Below are 15,831 nucleotides of genomic sequence, written 5' to 3'. Positions count from 1 at the left end.
AGGTGGACACAAGAGAAGAAAGAGAAAATCTCATTGATGCAATGGGAGAGGGATTCACTTGGTTCTGAAATGTAAGATAAATTCCACGTGTCTCAGTCTGTTCTTGGCTCTGAGGGCTTAAAAAATGAGAAAAAGGACAATTGAAATGATCCAAATAAAGTAAAATCAATAAACAAGAGCAGAAACTAAAATGGCAGAACCATATTGATAGCAACATAGCCAAACAATTTTAGGAATGAGAAAAATGACTTAGTACAGTCAAAGCAGAGAGTAAAAAGTTTGAGAACAGTATGTTTGACCATGTGTGGCAGTCCTGCCTACCTTTGGTGGAAGATGGATGGAGATGTACTTCAGGGCAAACCTAGCATGTGCCCTCCTCTACTATATGCAAGAAATGGAGTGAATGTAAAGTCAGAAGTCTACACACAGGCCAGGGGCGAGGGGTGCAGGACAGAGTGTCCTGGTGGAATTTCAGTCCCTGGTGTTCATTGTCTTGCAAGCTCAGCTCCACTTCTGCCCTTCCTCTTGTTCAATTACATGAGCTTTCTAATAATGCAATTTTTTTTTAGCATAAGTTAGTGTCACCAACACTCCTGGCTAAATCCTGAGTCTTTTCTTTAACTTGCCCCCAGTGGCCAGTTATTAAGGTATTCCATTGGGGGTGGGGTGGGTGGTGTTGGCTGTTGCATGAGGCACTGTGCGCATTTTGCTTATCCCGGCTGACTTTCCCACTTACAACACTAGCCTATCTAACTGGGGAATCCCAGCAAACAGGGCAACATGTTGAGGTCTCGAAATAAATGTGTTGTGACAGCCTTTGCTCTTGGCATTCAGACAACAGTCCATGCACAGTGGCTTGCCCTCATTTGTCAGCCAGCTGATGTGTCTGCGGACATTAAAAATAAAACTGCAGTGAACTCTCCACAGGGATGTATATCCCAGAAGGGATGTATATTTCAAGTGGGTCTTTGGCCAGAAGGGGATGTGTTGGGGGGCCACTCAGGCAGAAGTAGGCTGGTTATTATTAGGTCTGCCTGGACCAAGGCTTTTTCAGAGTGGCCCTAGGGGGCTTATAGTGGCTGTAGGGGGAGGAGGAGCCACCACTCACTTGGAGCCACTGATCATCAAGACAGAACAGTAGCAGAAAAAAGGGGACAGAGCACTGCTGAGCCAGTGTACCTTGTATTCATTCATTTATTCATTCAATATGTGGTAATTGAACACTTCCTCTTGGTGTGGCACCGTGCTGGTGGGTGTGCCCAACAGCTGTCAACCACAGCCAGATGTGCAGGAAATTGAAAAAGGAACAACACCCCAATGTTCACAGCAACACTATGTACAATAGGCAAGACATGGAAGCAACGTAAATGCCCATAGACAGATGACTGGATAAAGAAGATGTGATATATAAAGAATAAAAAAATAAAAAGATGTGATACACACACACACACGCACAAACACACACACAATGGAATACTACTTAGCCATAAAAAGTGAAATAATGCCAGTTGCAGCAACATGGATGGACCTAGAGATTATCATACTAACTAAAGTAAGTAAGATAGAGAAAAACAAATATTATCTGCTATAATCTATATGTAGAATCTAAAAAAAATGACACAAATGAAATTATTTACAAAACAGAAAGAGAGGGTTGGGAAATAGCTTGGTGGTAGAGTGCATGTTTAGCATGCACGAGGTAGTGGATTCAATATCTGGTACATCCATTAAAAAAAAAAACGAAAAAAGAAACAGAAAGAGACTCACAGACATAGAAAACAAACAAATGGTTACCAAAATGAAAAAGACAGGGGAGGGATAAATTGGGAATTTGGGATTAGCAGATACAGACTACTATATGCAGAACAGGTAAACAACAAGGTCCTACTGTATAGCACAGGGAACTACATTCAACAGCTTATAATAACCTATAATGAAAAAAATGAAAAAGAATATATATGTATAACTGAATCTCTATGTTGTACACCAGTAACTAACACAACATTGTAAAGAAACTATACTTAATTGAAAAAAGAGGCTGAGATGCAATTTTTGATGTCAGCCTAAGATTGTCAACACAAAAATAAATATTCTAAAAGAAATAATGAAATATAATATTGCATCGTCTTTGGAATTGTAATAAATTGATAGATGGGTAAGGCAAAAAGGAAAAAAGAACAACATGAAAACTATCACCTAAATAATTCCCCAAACAACTGTTCAGTTAATGATTTTTCCCCATAAAGGCACCACATTTCTAACACTGGTTCTTTGTTTTTGTTTTTATATAATGACTGGGAGGTAAAAGGATGAATGAGAGAAACTCATTGCATTTCCCTTCCTCCAAGCTTATAGTCTAATAATCCACCAATATCAAATAAAGTCTGTCCTATGAATGCAAGCAGAATTTTCTATTGGGAAGTCTACTAGTATACCACATTAGAAGGTCAAGAATGTGGTAAATATCACAGAATTGGGAGGGAGACAGATATTATGGATTGAATTATGTTCCCCGCAAAGATATGTTACAAAGTCCTAACACCTGGTACCTGGGAATGTGACCGTACGTGGAAATAGTCTTTGAAGATGTAATTAAGATGTAAATTAAAATGTGGTCATGTTGCAGGAGGGAGGACCATTAATCCCATACGACTAGTGTCCTTATCAATGAGGAGAAAGACACTCCGGGAGAGTGTCACGTGATAAGGGGCAGAGATTGGAGTGATGTAGCTACAGGATTGACAAACACCCTCAAAAGCTAGGAAGAGGCCAGGAATAATCCTGCCCTGAGTTTCAGAGGGAGCATGGCTCTGCCGACATGTTGACTTGAGACTTTTAGCCTCCAGAAGAGTGAGAGAATAAATTTCTGTCATTTTAAGCTGCCCAGGTTATGGTACTTTGTTATGGCAGCCCTAGGGAACTAATACAGCAGACACACTTACAATTTTTCTCTACTGCATTTTAACTTTATATATCACAAGTTACTTCATCTTTCTGAACCTCAGTTTTTCAATTTTAAAATAGATAAAATACTTTATTTTATTTTTTTGTTTTTCTTGTTTTTTAGGGAGGAGGTAATTAGGTTTACTTATTTATTTATTTGTTATTTTTTGTTGTTGTTTTGTTTTTTGGAGGGGGAGATAATTAGGTTAATTTATTTATTTATTATTGCTTTTTTTTTAATTTAGCTGATGTACTGGGGATCGAACCCATGACCTCGTGCATGCTAGGCATGTGCTCTATCATTGAGCTATACCCTCCTCCCCTAAAATAGATAAAATATACAAAATGGTGCAGCCACTATGGAAAACAATATGATGGTTGCTCAAAAAAGTTAAAAATAGAATTACCATATGATCCAACAATTCCACTTATGAATATATTCTTGAAACAACTGAAAGCAGGGTCTGTTTTCTTCTTTTAAGCAGGGTCTTAAAGAAACATTTGTCCACCTGTGTGCATAGCACTACTATTCACAATAGCCAAAAGGTAGAATCTACTCAAGTGTCCATTGATGGCTAAATGGATAAACAAAATGTGGTCGATGCATACAATGGAATATTATTCGGCCCTAAAAGGAAGGAAATTCTGACATCTGCTACAACATGGAGGAACCTTAACGATCTTAAGCTAAGTGAAATAAGCCAGTTACAAAAGGACAAATACTGTGTGATTCCACTTATACGAGTTTTCTAGAGCAGTCCAGTTCAGAGACAGCAGAATGATGGTTGCCAGGGCCTGAGGGAAGGAAGGAATGGGGAGTTGTTGGTTGATGGGTACAGAATTTCAGTTTTGCAAGATGAAAAGAATTTGGGGGATTGATTGCACAATAGTGTGAATGTATTTGACACCACTGAAATGAATATTTAAAAATGGTTAAGTCGGTACATTTTATTTACCATCTGTGTATTTTACAATTAAAAAATTTAAAAATAAGAAAAATAATACATTAAAATGCATGAATAAGTGCTTTTTTTAATAGTTGTTGGCTTATTGTAAGCTAGTAATACATTTTGGCTACCATCACCCTTCATCATCTTGAGTATCATAATTTGATAAAAATTAATATTCATTCATAACTTTAAAAATTCTTAGAATTCTAAAAATAGAATGTATATCTAAGCCATCAGGCAATCTCATACATAATGGTGAAATCACAGAAGAATTCTTCTATTTTTATCCTAGACGTCCCAGAAGAATAGCCAGGGTTGTCTTCTGCCCTTGGCTTGGAAAAACCCAAGGTCTTAAACCGATGCAGTCAGCTAGCATGGTGAAAGATAATGAGTCAAAGTCAAATATCATTATCCTGGAACACCCAAATACTCAGGCAAGAAAATTAACAATTCTCTAGCCAGGAAGATTTAAGCAATTAGCCACAAACATCTCAATTATTTAGTTAGCAAAAAAGGTCCAAAGTTGTTGTCCAGGGAAGCCCAAGTTAATTTGCTAAGACCATCCAGATTCATTAGTCAAGGAAGTTGCTTTCCAGGATTGTCCACTACTGACAGAAGGAAAGTCCGATGTCACTTGCCAAGGTTAGCAGTCTTTCACAAGGACTCTAGTCCCCCAGGGCCCAGACCTGCCAGTTTCTGAAGAGAGAGGGTCACTTTTCTCATGCTTGTCCCCATGACAGAGGCCTGAGCCATTTATACCTTCATCGAGCCCACAATGATCCCCTCTCCAGGGGCCTTCAGCTCCGGACAAAAATGAACCAGAAGCAAAAATGACAGAGAGGCCCAGCTAGGGGACCCAGGGAGGAGGCGGTGCTGAGACCTCGGTGGCAGCTGACCCTGGTAGGGAGACCCTCTGTCTCATCTCAGTCTATCAGAGCATCCAGTGAGGGCCTGGGGCTGCTGGAGACCCCAAAACACGCCAAGACACAGGCCATGGGGCAGCACAGGAAGATCTTATCCTGTCTGAGAGATCCCAGGATGCTGGGCTGGCCAAGGCTTCCCACAGCCTCCTGGAGTCTGAGCCTATTCCTCCAGAAAGATGCAGTAACAGAGGATCAGTATGAAGAGGAGGAGGAGGATGGACATATACAACAGGACTGCCAACATGCTGATCATTCTTAGTGCGGGGATGCGGCTTGACGCTCCTGTAGGCTCTCGGGGTCAGCTGCTGACTTCCAGCCTAGAGTCTGGGCATCACCACCTTGGAAAAATCTGTCTAGCCAAGACCCCATCTCCCCTCAGGGAGGGGCTCCAGGCTCAGGAGTCTCTCAGCCCCTGTGAGGTCACAAACTCCAGGATGGTGGAATGCTGGCTTCCCAGCTACAGCCAAATCCTTTATGAACGTGACCAGTATGTTGAAAGCAGTACTTCTGGTATATAGTCATAATATATTTTTTTTGTCTGTCTCTTTAGATTTTCTAAGGGGAAGAGTCTTTTCCCTATCTCTAGAAAAATCTCGGGAAGTCCTCATAAATTTTCTGATCATTCTTAGGTAATAAGTCTTATATTACTAAAAATGGGGAATATAGCTTCCATTCAATTATTTTAAGTGTCCATCTAGTGTATTAATCATGTTTTCAATGATCACTGATACGTAAGACTTCTCTGCTTACCACCAGCTGGGGCCACGCATAGGGTGGCTTGTTATCTGCTGGGAGGGGATGGGGACCTTCTCTCTTTACTTACCCAAATGTGTTTCTCTTTACCAGGTTTCTGTCCACTCCCCCACCCCTAATACCTCCAGGATCAAAACAGATGGGATGGCAGGGGAGGGCATAGCTCAGTGGTAGAGCATGTGCTTAGCGTGAATGAGGTCCTAGGTCCAATCCTCAGTACCTCCATTAAAAAAGTAAATAAATAAACCTAAATACCCACCCCCACAAAAAATTTAAAAAACAAAACAAAAAAACCAGATGGGATGAAGAGTGAGGTGGAGGGACACGTCTCTGAGTTGGGCATGAAATTAATCCTGGACATTCTCTCTTGGCCTCTATTTCCAGGGTTCTCCAGAGATGCCCCCACTCCTTGTGCCCTTTGACTGCACCCCTAGTGATGTGAACAGGCCTTCTTGGGTCCGCTCACCCTTGCAGGCCCCCTCTAGGGCAGAACCTCTTGAGCAGCCATGGACATTTTGACCTCAGATTCTATACCTGCTAAAGGAGATGATGAACTTTCGACTTAGGAGTGGACTGACCCGGCTCACCTGTGCTCCTCAATGCCAGGTGGTATTTATTAAGCTCCCGTGGATTGCAGCTGGAGCTCCTGGTATGAGTGTTACCAGAGAAAGAGGAATATCCTCCTGCTCTCTCTCGGAGGCAGGGGGTGAGACTATTTTAAGACCTAGACTCCATAATTCCCCCTCCTCTGAATGTCTAACTCTGTACTGCTAATACCCTCAAATTAGAAGAGATAATTGAGTCACAAGCAACCATTTTTCATTTATGTTCTTCCTAAATTCTGCATCTGGTCCACCACTTTCTTTGGAAGGCAGCTGCCATTTTATCAGGTGGAACTTTCAAAAACTGCCAGGATTCAACTACCTTTTACCTGCCGCAACCGTGATTTGCTGTGGTTCAGCAATTCATTCCTGTATCTTGGTGCCTCCTTGGTGCCTTAGCTGAAATGTTCATTTGCATATCCTGTGACACTAACAATTAGCAAGCATAGACCATGCCTCTTAGATGACCAGCCTCCTTTAAGCACTGGAGATGCAGAAATGACCGGGCCCAGATCCTCTCCCTGGCACCAGGGGAACAAAGGATGCAGGGGAATTGTGTAGATTGGAATAGTGGCTCTGCACCTTCCCAGCCTCCTGAAGGCATCTTTGCCTTAATCTCCAGCTCAGAATGATGAGGCTCCCAACCTGAGTGGTGTAGCAGGTCCGGCCCCTCCTGGGATGTCCAAGGCTCATGGGTGGGTGGGGGGCTGTGGAAGGGTCATGCTATGAGCCTCCTGCTAGCTACTTCTCTCCTCTGACTTTGAAAGGCTGATCAAAGCCAAATGGCCTTAGACCTGCTCTGGTGAACACAGTAGCCACCAGGCACATGTGGCTACGGAGCACTGGAAATGCAACCAGTCCCAACTGCAATATGTTGTCGGTATAAAACACGCACTGGATTCCAAAGGCTTTGTACAAAGAAAAAGAATAGTAAATATCTCATTAATAGTTTAAAAATATTGATTACATGCTGAAATGATGGTATTTTGGTTATCTTGTGTTAAATACGATATATTATTAATTAATTTCACCTTTTGGGTCCTTTTTAATATGGTACTTAGAAAATTTAAAATTATGTAGCTGGCATTATATTTCTACTGGATAGTGCTGCCTTAGATTTTTCAAACAGCACGTTCTCTCTTCTTCGTAAATACTACCATGTCCTTGCAGTGACAGAAGACCTTGCCTTTCTCAGAAATACTAGTGTATAGCAAGTACCATGCTTGGCCACTTATTCTGTGCTATGCTCTTGGTATGAACTGTTTCACTTAATTCTCACAGCAATGCTATGGGGGTGGGGGGAGGAGCTACGATTCTGCCCATTTTCTAGGAAAGGAAAACTAAGGTGGGGCATAGAAATTACGTCACTTAGCCAAGAGTAAGGGCAAGAACAGGAGGCAGGAAAGGACACCAGAGCTGTATGGCCATAGTGTGCACACCTGACTCCTTTGCCCACTGCCCTCACAGCCATAGCATCCCATGGCCCCTCCTCATCACAAAGAGTCCCAAAGTTCTCACTGTCTTAGAATCACAGAGCCTCTTCCCAGGTCCAGAAGATGAGGTGTTCTCACCCTCAGCGATCTGCCCTGCTTTCCTTCTTGGTTGCATCAGTCAGGCCTGGATGTCCACACTGTGCGGACCCAGTGAGCACCAGGAATCTGAAGTGGGGAGACTTTTCCTCAGACACAACGGTGGGTTGTTTGAACTTCAGAATGTGGGCCAATAGATAAACAGCAAGTTTCTACTGTATAGCACAGGGAACTATATTCAATATCTTGTAATAATCTATAATGAAAGAGAATATGAAATATATGTTGTACATTATGGCTGAAACATGCTGAAATTGACACAACATTATAAGCTGATTATACTTCGATTTAAAAAAAGTTAAAAAAAAAAAAAAAAGAATGTGGGCCAGGTTAGTGGCAGGGTTGCCTCGGGTCCAAGAGGTTCACCTAGCCCAGGATGCAGGCAGTGTTACTGCTTGTGAAATTAGGGTCTCTGAGCCTTTCTTGCAGTGCCGTTGGGGACCTCTGACAGTCTTCTCTAGCACAATGCGTATCTGTTTGGGTACCTGAAATGCAAATCTGACGAAATCCCTTGGCTTCAAGGCCTCAGTTTACTTTGAGGACAAAGCTTTTGCAGAGCACCTGCCCACCTCTCTAGGCTTATCTCCTTGTCCCCATCACGTTCCAGTTTCAGGTCATTGGAACAATATTTTAGTCTGGCGACGTCCAAATAAACATATGGCCAGAATTCATTCATTTGTTCAACTGTGTCAGCCACTAAGCTAGGTGCTCTGAATATAATGGTCGATCAGACAAGATCCCTATTGTCCAAACTCGGCACAAGTCACATAAGCTCTTACTATTAACAGTTTCTCACTATGGGTGGAAGAGTAAACATCCCTCCAGATTAATCAGTGACAGCAAACTGAACATACTGAAAAGTAAAACCGGTGAGGGAATACTACTTCTAAAATTTCAGACTACTGTTGAAAATTTCTCCAAGTCATCAAGACGCCGAATTTAGGCTCCGCTCCACGAGGAGGCGCCGCAGGACCGCTTGCGCGGGCTCCGCCCCGAGCGACGCCGCTCTAGGCCACACTGCGCGCCTCTGCTGCATTTCCGCCGGCGCTGCGCAGGAGCGGCAGGTTCCCCTGGTGTGGTTGCAGTTCCGCGTGGATCGACGCTACCATCCGACATCCACGGACATCCACGCTGTGCCGCGCTGTCTCGGCGCCCGGGTGAGTCCCCTGCGGGGAGCTCTGGGCACGTGGTCTGCTTCTGACTACCCCCGTTATAAGGGGAAACTGAGGCCCCAGTAGATGGGGAGCGCCGGCCGCAGGTAGGCTCTGAGCCCAGGCCCGCTCCTGCCGCCAGGTGTGGACTTCTCGGGGCTTGTGTCCTCGACAAAGGGGCCTCCAGGTCCCGCGCCACCGGCCGGCGCTGCTTCGGAGCGTCGGGTCCCCCGGCGTCACCCGCCAAGTGGGGAGGCTTGTGCTCGCTGAGGGCGAGAGACGCGTGGGCCTGAGGTCCCGCAGGGGGTCGTGCGGAGCCCACGTGAACCCGGCCCGAGGGGCGCCAGAACCCCCTGACCCTCACTGCCCATCACCTCCGACTCCAGCGTTTCATCCCCCAAAGCCGCCGGTCGGTTGCAGACCAAGAAGTGTTCTCGTGACCGTTAGTCTATTTTTCTCAATAACCTTTAAAGGAAAGCGTTCAAACCTCCATTTTACGGACGGATTGTTTGAGCTTTAAATTGAGGACGCCCCCAGCGCCCAAGAAGGCCGAGTCTGGCTCCCTGCCCCCCTGCTTTGCACTCAAGCCCTTTCCCACGCTTTCCCTGCCTAGGCCTCGCGAGCTCCCGGCTGCCTCGGAGACAGATGAAGACCCTCCCTCGGACGGCTTTGCTGGGCCTGCCTCAGCCAGCGCCCCCTTCTGTCCTGCGGGTCCGTGACCCGCCCTGCCTGATGCACCCCCACGGTGTGCAGTGGCTGAGGCTGTCCGCTGGGTAAGTGCTGCTGCTCCTGAGGACCTTGAACCGGGGCTGTTTCCTGCGGGCCCCACCGCAGAGAGGGTGGTCCTGGGGCTGGGAGGGGGAAAGGGGTCCTGAGAGGTGTCTTGCAAAGCCCTTGTTCAGGAGGATGGGGCTGGATTTGGGGTCCAGAAAGGCCTGGGTTCAGATCCTGACTCAGCCCTTCGTTAGCCGTGGAATCTTGGGTGAGCTTTACTTTCCGGGGTGGGAGGGGCAAGTGCTCTGGGAGGACAGGGGCCTGGTGTGTGTTTTTCTGTTTTTGAACCCACAGTGGCTGGCACATAGTAGGTCCTCAGTTGGTATCTGTGAGGTGAACAGTTGAGGCGTTTTTATCCGAAGTTGGTTTGCTGTGGCCTCTCTTAATGAGGGGAGATGGAATCTTTCCATGAGATGATAGTGCTGGGGGTCGCGGGCTTGGCTGGGCAGCTTTTTCCTGCCTGGGCAGATAGCCGGCTGCTCACATGGGCTCCTCTGCCTGGCTCCGCTTCTGCCGTTTTCTGCCCCTGCGTTCGAAAGTGATCGCGGGCTGCCGGTGCCCTGGTCATTGATAGTGCAGGGAGAGGAATCGCTGAAAGCGTTTCCCCGTGTTTGGAGGGTCCATCCTGTCCCTTCCAAACTCTGGAGCTTTCCCACACCTCCTTCCTCCCCCCAGCTCTCAGATGCCTCCTGGCACCTGGTGTCTGTGTGTGCCCTCTGTGCCTGGCTCACTGCTGGTTTCTGTGAGGCTTTAAAAAAGAACGAGAGTAAGTTACGCCACCGCTGTGGTCTTCTGACCTTGGTATTCAATTTCAGCAGCGCTGTGTCTTTTTCTGCTGGTGTTTGAAGTGATTATAGGCTGCCCATGTCCTGACCATTGGGCAAAGGAAAATTTGCAAGGTTTTTTTTTTTTCCTGTTCACGGGATTCATACTTGCCCCTCCCAAACAGGACAGCCTTAAGTGACTGGCAGTGACCAAGCATGAGGTAGTCTGAGGATGGAGGGAGTCAGGCTGTAGTGCCTTCACTGCCTGAGAAGGATCCTCCCCTGGTTTCCTACTGCGTGGGCTGGTCATGTGTTGGCTTCTCGCCCCTGCAGGACTGCCATGTGGCTGCTGTTGCATGAGGGGTATCATCAGGGGAGCCTGGACTGAGTCTCAGGTGAGTGGTCCTGGCTTGAGTTCTGGGCAGGCTGCGAGGCCGGAGGTGCTGGGTGATGGGGTGTGGGGAGAGAGTGCAGGGGAGGCTGCATCCTGGTGTCCTCGGCCTGGTGCCTTGGAACAGGCCGAGGCCTGGGCCTGCTTCTGCTTGTGAGAGCCCCTGATGAAGGCTGCTGTGGTGTTGAGCGGACAGAGGACTGCATTTTAGAGTCAAACCTAGATTTACATCCAGTGGCCAGCTGAGTGCGTTTCTGTGAGCCTGAGTGAGCATCCTGTCAGATGTTCAATACTGGAAGCACTCACACTCATTCTGTCAGAGCCCAAGGAGTCTCAGTATTTGTGCTATGAGTCTTCCTCTTGACTCAGCTGGGACGGGTAAGTCATCTCTGGATATGCAGGGTAGCTCTGTCATCTTAGCGGTAAGTCTGGTCAGTGACCTGTCTGCTGGTCAGGCCCTATTTGGGCCATTTTCCAGGATGCTGGCAGTGACCTCCCCTCTTGGCTCACTCACTGCCCTTTTCTGCCCCTGCATTCGAAAGTGATCGTGGGCTGCCTGTGCCCTGGTCATTGATAGTGCAGGGAGAGGAATCGCTGAAAGCGTTTCCCCGTGTTTGGAGGGTCCATCCTGTCCCTTCTGAACTCTGGGGCTTTCGTACATGTCTCTCTTCCCACCAGTTTGTATTACTTTTTGGTAACAGTGCCGTGTGGTCACTGAGTGCCTTTTTCCCTAGGCTGGGCTCTGCCTCGCGGGTTTGTTTATGGTGGAGGAGCCACCACAGGGGGTCATCTCCTAGGTCTCCCCCCCGGAAGCTTTCTCTGCCTCCCCACTGCACCCGTTTCCACATCCTCAGCCTCACCTCCCAGCACTAATCACACCTGGAAGTTGCTGATTTCCTTATCGAGCCTCTTGTGCTGTTATCCTGAGGGCAGTGCCTCCATCCTGTTCTGCGTGGTGTCTGATTGCTGACACGTAGTCCGTGGACTCCACTGCAGAGTGTCAGGGGAACCTTGCCCAGCCAGCCAGCCTGCTGGCCTGAGGCAGTCTTTTCTCCCACTGGAAGTGTTGTGTCGCTAATGAAAGGCAGACTTATTAGAGTCTGCCTTTAATCCTGGCCCTGGGCAGGGCCCCCGTCATTGGTGATTTTCTATTGATAACCCTGGACAAAGCCCAGTCTAGTTGAGAGTATATATGTGAGGAGCCCTTACACTAGTGGGCTGCCAGTCAGCCATGGCGTGTTCTCCACAACCTGGCCTTGGCCTTGATTAGCAACAAGTTGATCACAGTTGGCACATAGGATAATGTGGGTGTTACTCCTGTCACAGGTAAGATTCACACCCTTCCTAAAGTTAAGTTGTCCTTATTCCTAAGACAGCCTGGCCATTCAAGTAACACTGTAACAGCCTGCATTATAGGTGCTTAAATCTGCCAGTCACTATGCTAAGTGTTCTGTGTCCACCAGGGCCTGCTGTGGATGCCCGTTCATGGCCATTTCTCTTGCAGATGGGTTGGTGTGTTGCACAGAGGTGCCATGGGAGGCGTAATCTTCATGTCAGCCAGGCGCTGGACCCTAGGGCCCCGGGTAAGGTTCTTGGACCATTCCTGGGAATTTTGTATCTGTAAAGTCAGGTGCATGTTCTTTGGGGCTTGAGTTCTCATGTAAGGGGAAGTGAGATGACAGTGGCATCCTGTGAGGTTTCCAGTTGTGTCCCTGCTGTGGGATAGTCCCTTGTATGCTTCAGTGGAGGGGCCTCTCGAAGTCTGCTTGGGTAATCTCCCGGGGCATCTGCCTTCCGAGTGCTGCTGTGATGGAAAGCATGTGGATTTAGGCACCAGAGACTCTGGTCCAGCCTCTGAATCTAGCTAGCTCTGTGACCCCATCTCAAACTTCACTTCTTTATCTGAAAAGCAAAGCTGGAATAGCAGTGAAGGTTTTTAAAAAATTTTTCATGGTGGTGTCATGACCACATGAGCCTGATCTTTTTCAGCCCAAAGGCATTTTTTGAATTTTATGCTGCAAGTGTTTTGACTCCCCCTGCCTGGGACGGAGGTTTTATGGAGTCTTTGGAAGATAATAGCAGAAGCTGCTGGTTCTCTGCTTGGCTGGGCGGTCTCCCTAACTTAGGCCATTGCCCGGGCCCCTGTCACCAGCCTCCTGTCCTTCCTGGCTCTTTCTGTCCTTTTTTGTTCCTGCATCGAAAGTGATCGCGGGCTGCCCGTGCCCTGGTCATTGATAGTGCAGGGAGAGGAATCGCTGAAAGACATTTCCCCGTGTTTGAAGGGCCCAGCGGTCCCTTCCAAACCCTGGAGCTTTCCAACACTAGCTTTTCTTTCTCCTGCCAGTCCCTTTAGAGCTCGGGCCTTTGCTGGCCCCACTGTGATACGGTGACCGGGCTAGCCCCCAGAACTGCAGGGGTTCACTTTGTCTTTGAAGTTAAGGAGCCTCTTGACAGAAACCAGTCTATATATTTGGGGTAAGTTCAGGTAGTGCTGAAGGATGTGTGTGGGAACTGATTCATGGGCTCTCCTTCATGAATTTACAGGAGTGGAGGGGAGTCCATAATGATTATTCATGACAGCTGTGACTTGCATGCTCGTTTGTGTGTTCCCTTTGCTCTTTTACTCTTTCTCGAGCACAATCTCCCGGAGCTGCTATGGTGTAGAATATAAGGAGAAAGGAAATAAATGTGGAGGCCAGATAAAGGGGCATAGATGAGTTCTGTCAATTCTGAATCAATAAAGAACTTTCCATTTGTCACAGTCTACCAGAAGCCCGAGGAATCAGTCACTCATGAGAGAAGAGAGCTTTGACGGACCAACCTCTTCGTAGCTCTCCTTTTAATCTGTGCTTTTTTGGGTTCTCTTTAAAAGGGTGGCCCTGGGGGTTCACTAGAGAAGAAATTTCCAAGCCTGTGGTTCTGTGAATCTGCATTTGTAGACTCAGGGCTCCCCAGCTTTGCTTTCTGGTTCACGTTAGTGAGAATATTATTTGGCTGACAGGGGCCCTAACCCTGTAGTTAGCCATCGACACATGGGCTGACCTTCTGCCTCCTTCTGTGCTGCAGACGTGTCCTGTGGGAGGCAGAGACCCTGCAGTGGTGCCATCACTCAGGAAGTCTGAAGATGCAGCCTGATGCCCCTGAGAGACATGTCTGGCTCCCACATAACAGGTGAGGCGAGGTTGGAGGTGAGGTCAAGGTGTCCATCCCACTCTTGTACTTTTGGTCTGAGGACTCTTGTCTAGTTCTCTTCCGTCTACACTCAGCTCTCGTATTGGAGGATGGGATCCCATTTTGCCGGACGTTTTTGTTCCCATCTCATGAGGATGCAAAGGTAGTAAGGGTAGTATTTGTGAGCCACCTGGTACTTGATAGCCATCTAGTAAATCTGAGGTTTCCCTTGTCTTTCAAACCTGCCCTCTTCCCCTTTTGCAGCAGAGGCTTGTCCTGTCCCACAGCCTAGGTCCTGGTCCTGGGGCTCCTCACCGAGCCTGGCCGTTGGTGACCATTTGAAAGGACCGTTTATCTTTTCCCCTTCCCAGACCCGGTACTTGAAACCTCTAGGTATAGAGTCCTGTGTGTTGAGTTGGGGTTCACTTGGGTAATGTCTTCAAGCATTAATAATGTTTTCTCATTTATCCTTCAGTGGGCCTGGCAGTCTTGATCTTCAGTGATCTGGTCACCTAACAATCTTGCTGGAAGTTTATCTTCATTTGCCTTTCTTGTTTGGGTCATTTAAGTGGTCTTTGCAGAATACGATGACAGCTACTGGGGCCTTGGGACAGGCTGGGCATAGAAGTAATGATAGTATGGGGGGAAAGCTCCTGAGGGCAGTGGTTAAAAACTGGACTTTTGAGATGTTGTTCCTCTGCCGCCCTGTTTATTCTGGTGATGTCTAGTTTGGCTTGCATAATCTGGGAGCTTGGGACTTGTCATTTGGGACCTTCTCAGTGATGTTACTTGGGGAGAAGGTGATGCTGGAGACTAAACGTTTGTGCGCTTCTTCTCCCGCGCAGGTCAGCTTCAGATCCAGAAGGAAGTGCCAGGGCCATGAGTCAGTGGCCTTCAGGATGACTTGGGATCTGGGATTGCTGGTATTTCTTCAGCAAAGGTGACTTAATGCCCAGGGCTGGGAGCCTGACGCCAGAGGGCTGGCTGGGTCACGTTTACGCAGATGGGAACTCCCAACCATTGGTCTCGCCTGTCCTTTATTTTAGATTCTCCTGTTGTTCATGGACATCCGAGGCGCAGAGCATGGAGAATGAGGTCCCTGCTGGAAGCTTCCCCAGAGCTTCTCCTTGCCACCTGCTCATGGTTCCGTTCACTCCGCTTAGTGCTGGGCCTGGGGCTCAGGGTCCACTTCATCTGGCTCTCCCTTGGAGGGCCGCAGGCAGGGAGGGCCAGCTCTGCTTTCCTGGATGACTTCAATGAACAAGTTTTTCCCTGACGCTCATTGCTCCCCTCTCTGCCCACCCACCCAATAAACCATACATATTCGCCTGGCCTGTGTTTTAAGTCAGTAACAAGCCACGTAGAAGGGAGACTGGGCAGGGGGAAGGTGAGTCATGGGTCAGCTCCTGCCTGCACTCCCGGAGCCTTTCCTGTTCTGCCCCGGAGGCTCAGTGCGTGGGCTGTGTGAGGTGTTCAGTTAGGACGGGAGGTGAGCAGGTGCTGGCGGTTGGCTCGGGTTAGGACCTGTGAGAGTTGAGGATGATGAGGAACAGTCAGGCCAGGGCCTAGGAAGGGTGCTGGGTGACAGGGTGGACAGGAGTGACGGTGCTGTCGTCTTTGGGGAAGCTGAGGGCCTGGGGTTCTGGGACCTGGCTCCTGAGTAAGTACCTGATTGCATGACTAGCTGGCCTAGTTTGCAAAGTAGGAACAAGTTGCTCAGCTTATCCGGGGTGTGAAATAACATGGGGTGAACTCGAGAGGACAGGTTACTGATTCGGGGGGAATGGTGACCGTGAAGCTGCTGCTGGTGGACCTTGGGA

The 15,831-nt window shown here is 47.7% G+C and overlaps 2 long non-coding RNA genes and 3 other non-coding genes across 8 annotated transcripts; all 5 read left to right on the top strand.

Moving 5' to 3' along the window:
* Window positions 1-5,255: 5,255 nt before the first annotated feature.
* Window positions 5,256-6,377, top strand: LOC140687277 (uncharacterized). Its single transcript, XR_012061467.1, has 2 exons — window positions 5,256-5,326; window positions 5,954-6,377. It is a non-coding gene; the product is annotated as an uncharacterized lncRNA (long non-coding RNA).
* Window positions 6,378-8,765: 2,388 nt separating this feature from the next.
* LOC107033397 (uncharacterized) lies at window positions 8,766-15,343 on the top strand. 4 transcript variants are annotated; one of them, XR_004194113.2, is made up of 7 exons: window positions 8,766-8,917; window positions 9,525-9,684; window positions 10,783-10,844; window positions 12,345-12,423; window positions 13,907-14,011; window positions 14,857-14,951; window positions 15,058-15,343. It is a non-coding gene; the product is annotated as an uncharacterized lncRNA (long non-coding RNA). The 4 variants fall into 4 exon arrangements; XR_012061727.1 differs by having other exon boundaries at window positions 14,487-14,951; XR_012061725.1 differs by having other exon boundaries at window positions 13,907-14,951.
* On the top strand, window positions 10,210-10,342 carry LOC116284368 (small nucleolar RNA SNORA71). The gene has a single exon (XR_004194130.1). It is a non-coding gene; the product is annotated as a small nucleolar RNA SNORA71 (small nucleolar RNA).
* Window positions 11,368-11,500, top strand: LOC116284366 (small nucleolar RNA SNORA71). The gene has a single exon (XR_004194128.2). It is a non-coding gene; the product is annotated as a small nucleolar RNA SNORA71 (small nucleolar RNA).
* LOC116284370 (small nucleolar RNA SNORA71) lies at window positions 13,030-13,161 on the top strand. The gene has a single exon (XR_004194132.2). It is a non-coding gene; the product is annotated as a small nucleolar RNA SNORA71 (small nucleolar RNA).
* Window positions 15,344-15,831: the final 488 nt, after the last annotated feature.

The sequence above is a fragment of the Vicugna pacos genome, chromosome 19 (assembly GCF_048564905.1).
Source record: "Vicugna pacos chromosome 19, VicPac4, whole genome shotgun sequence".
Classification (NCBI taxonomy): domain Eukaryota; kingdom Metazoa; phylum Chordata; class Mammalia; order Artiodactyla; family Camelidae; genus Vicugna; species Vicugna pacos.
Note: the sequence above shows the minus strand (reverse complement) of the source record. Positions and strands in the feature narration are given on the sequence as shown.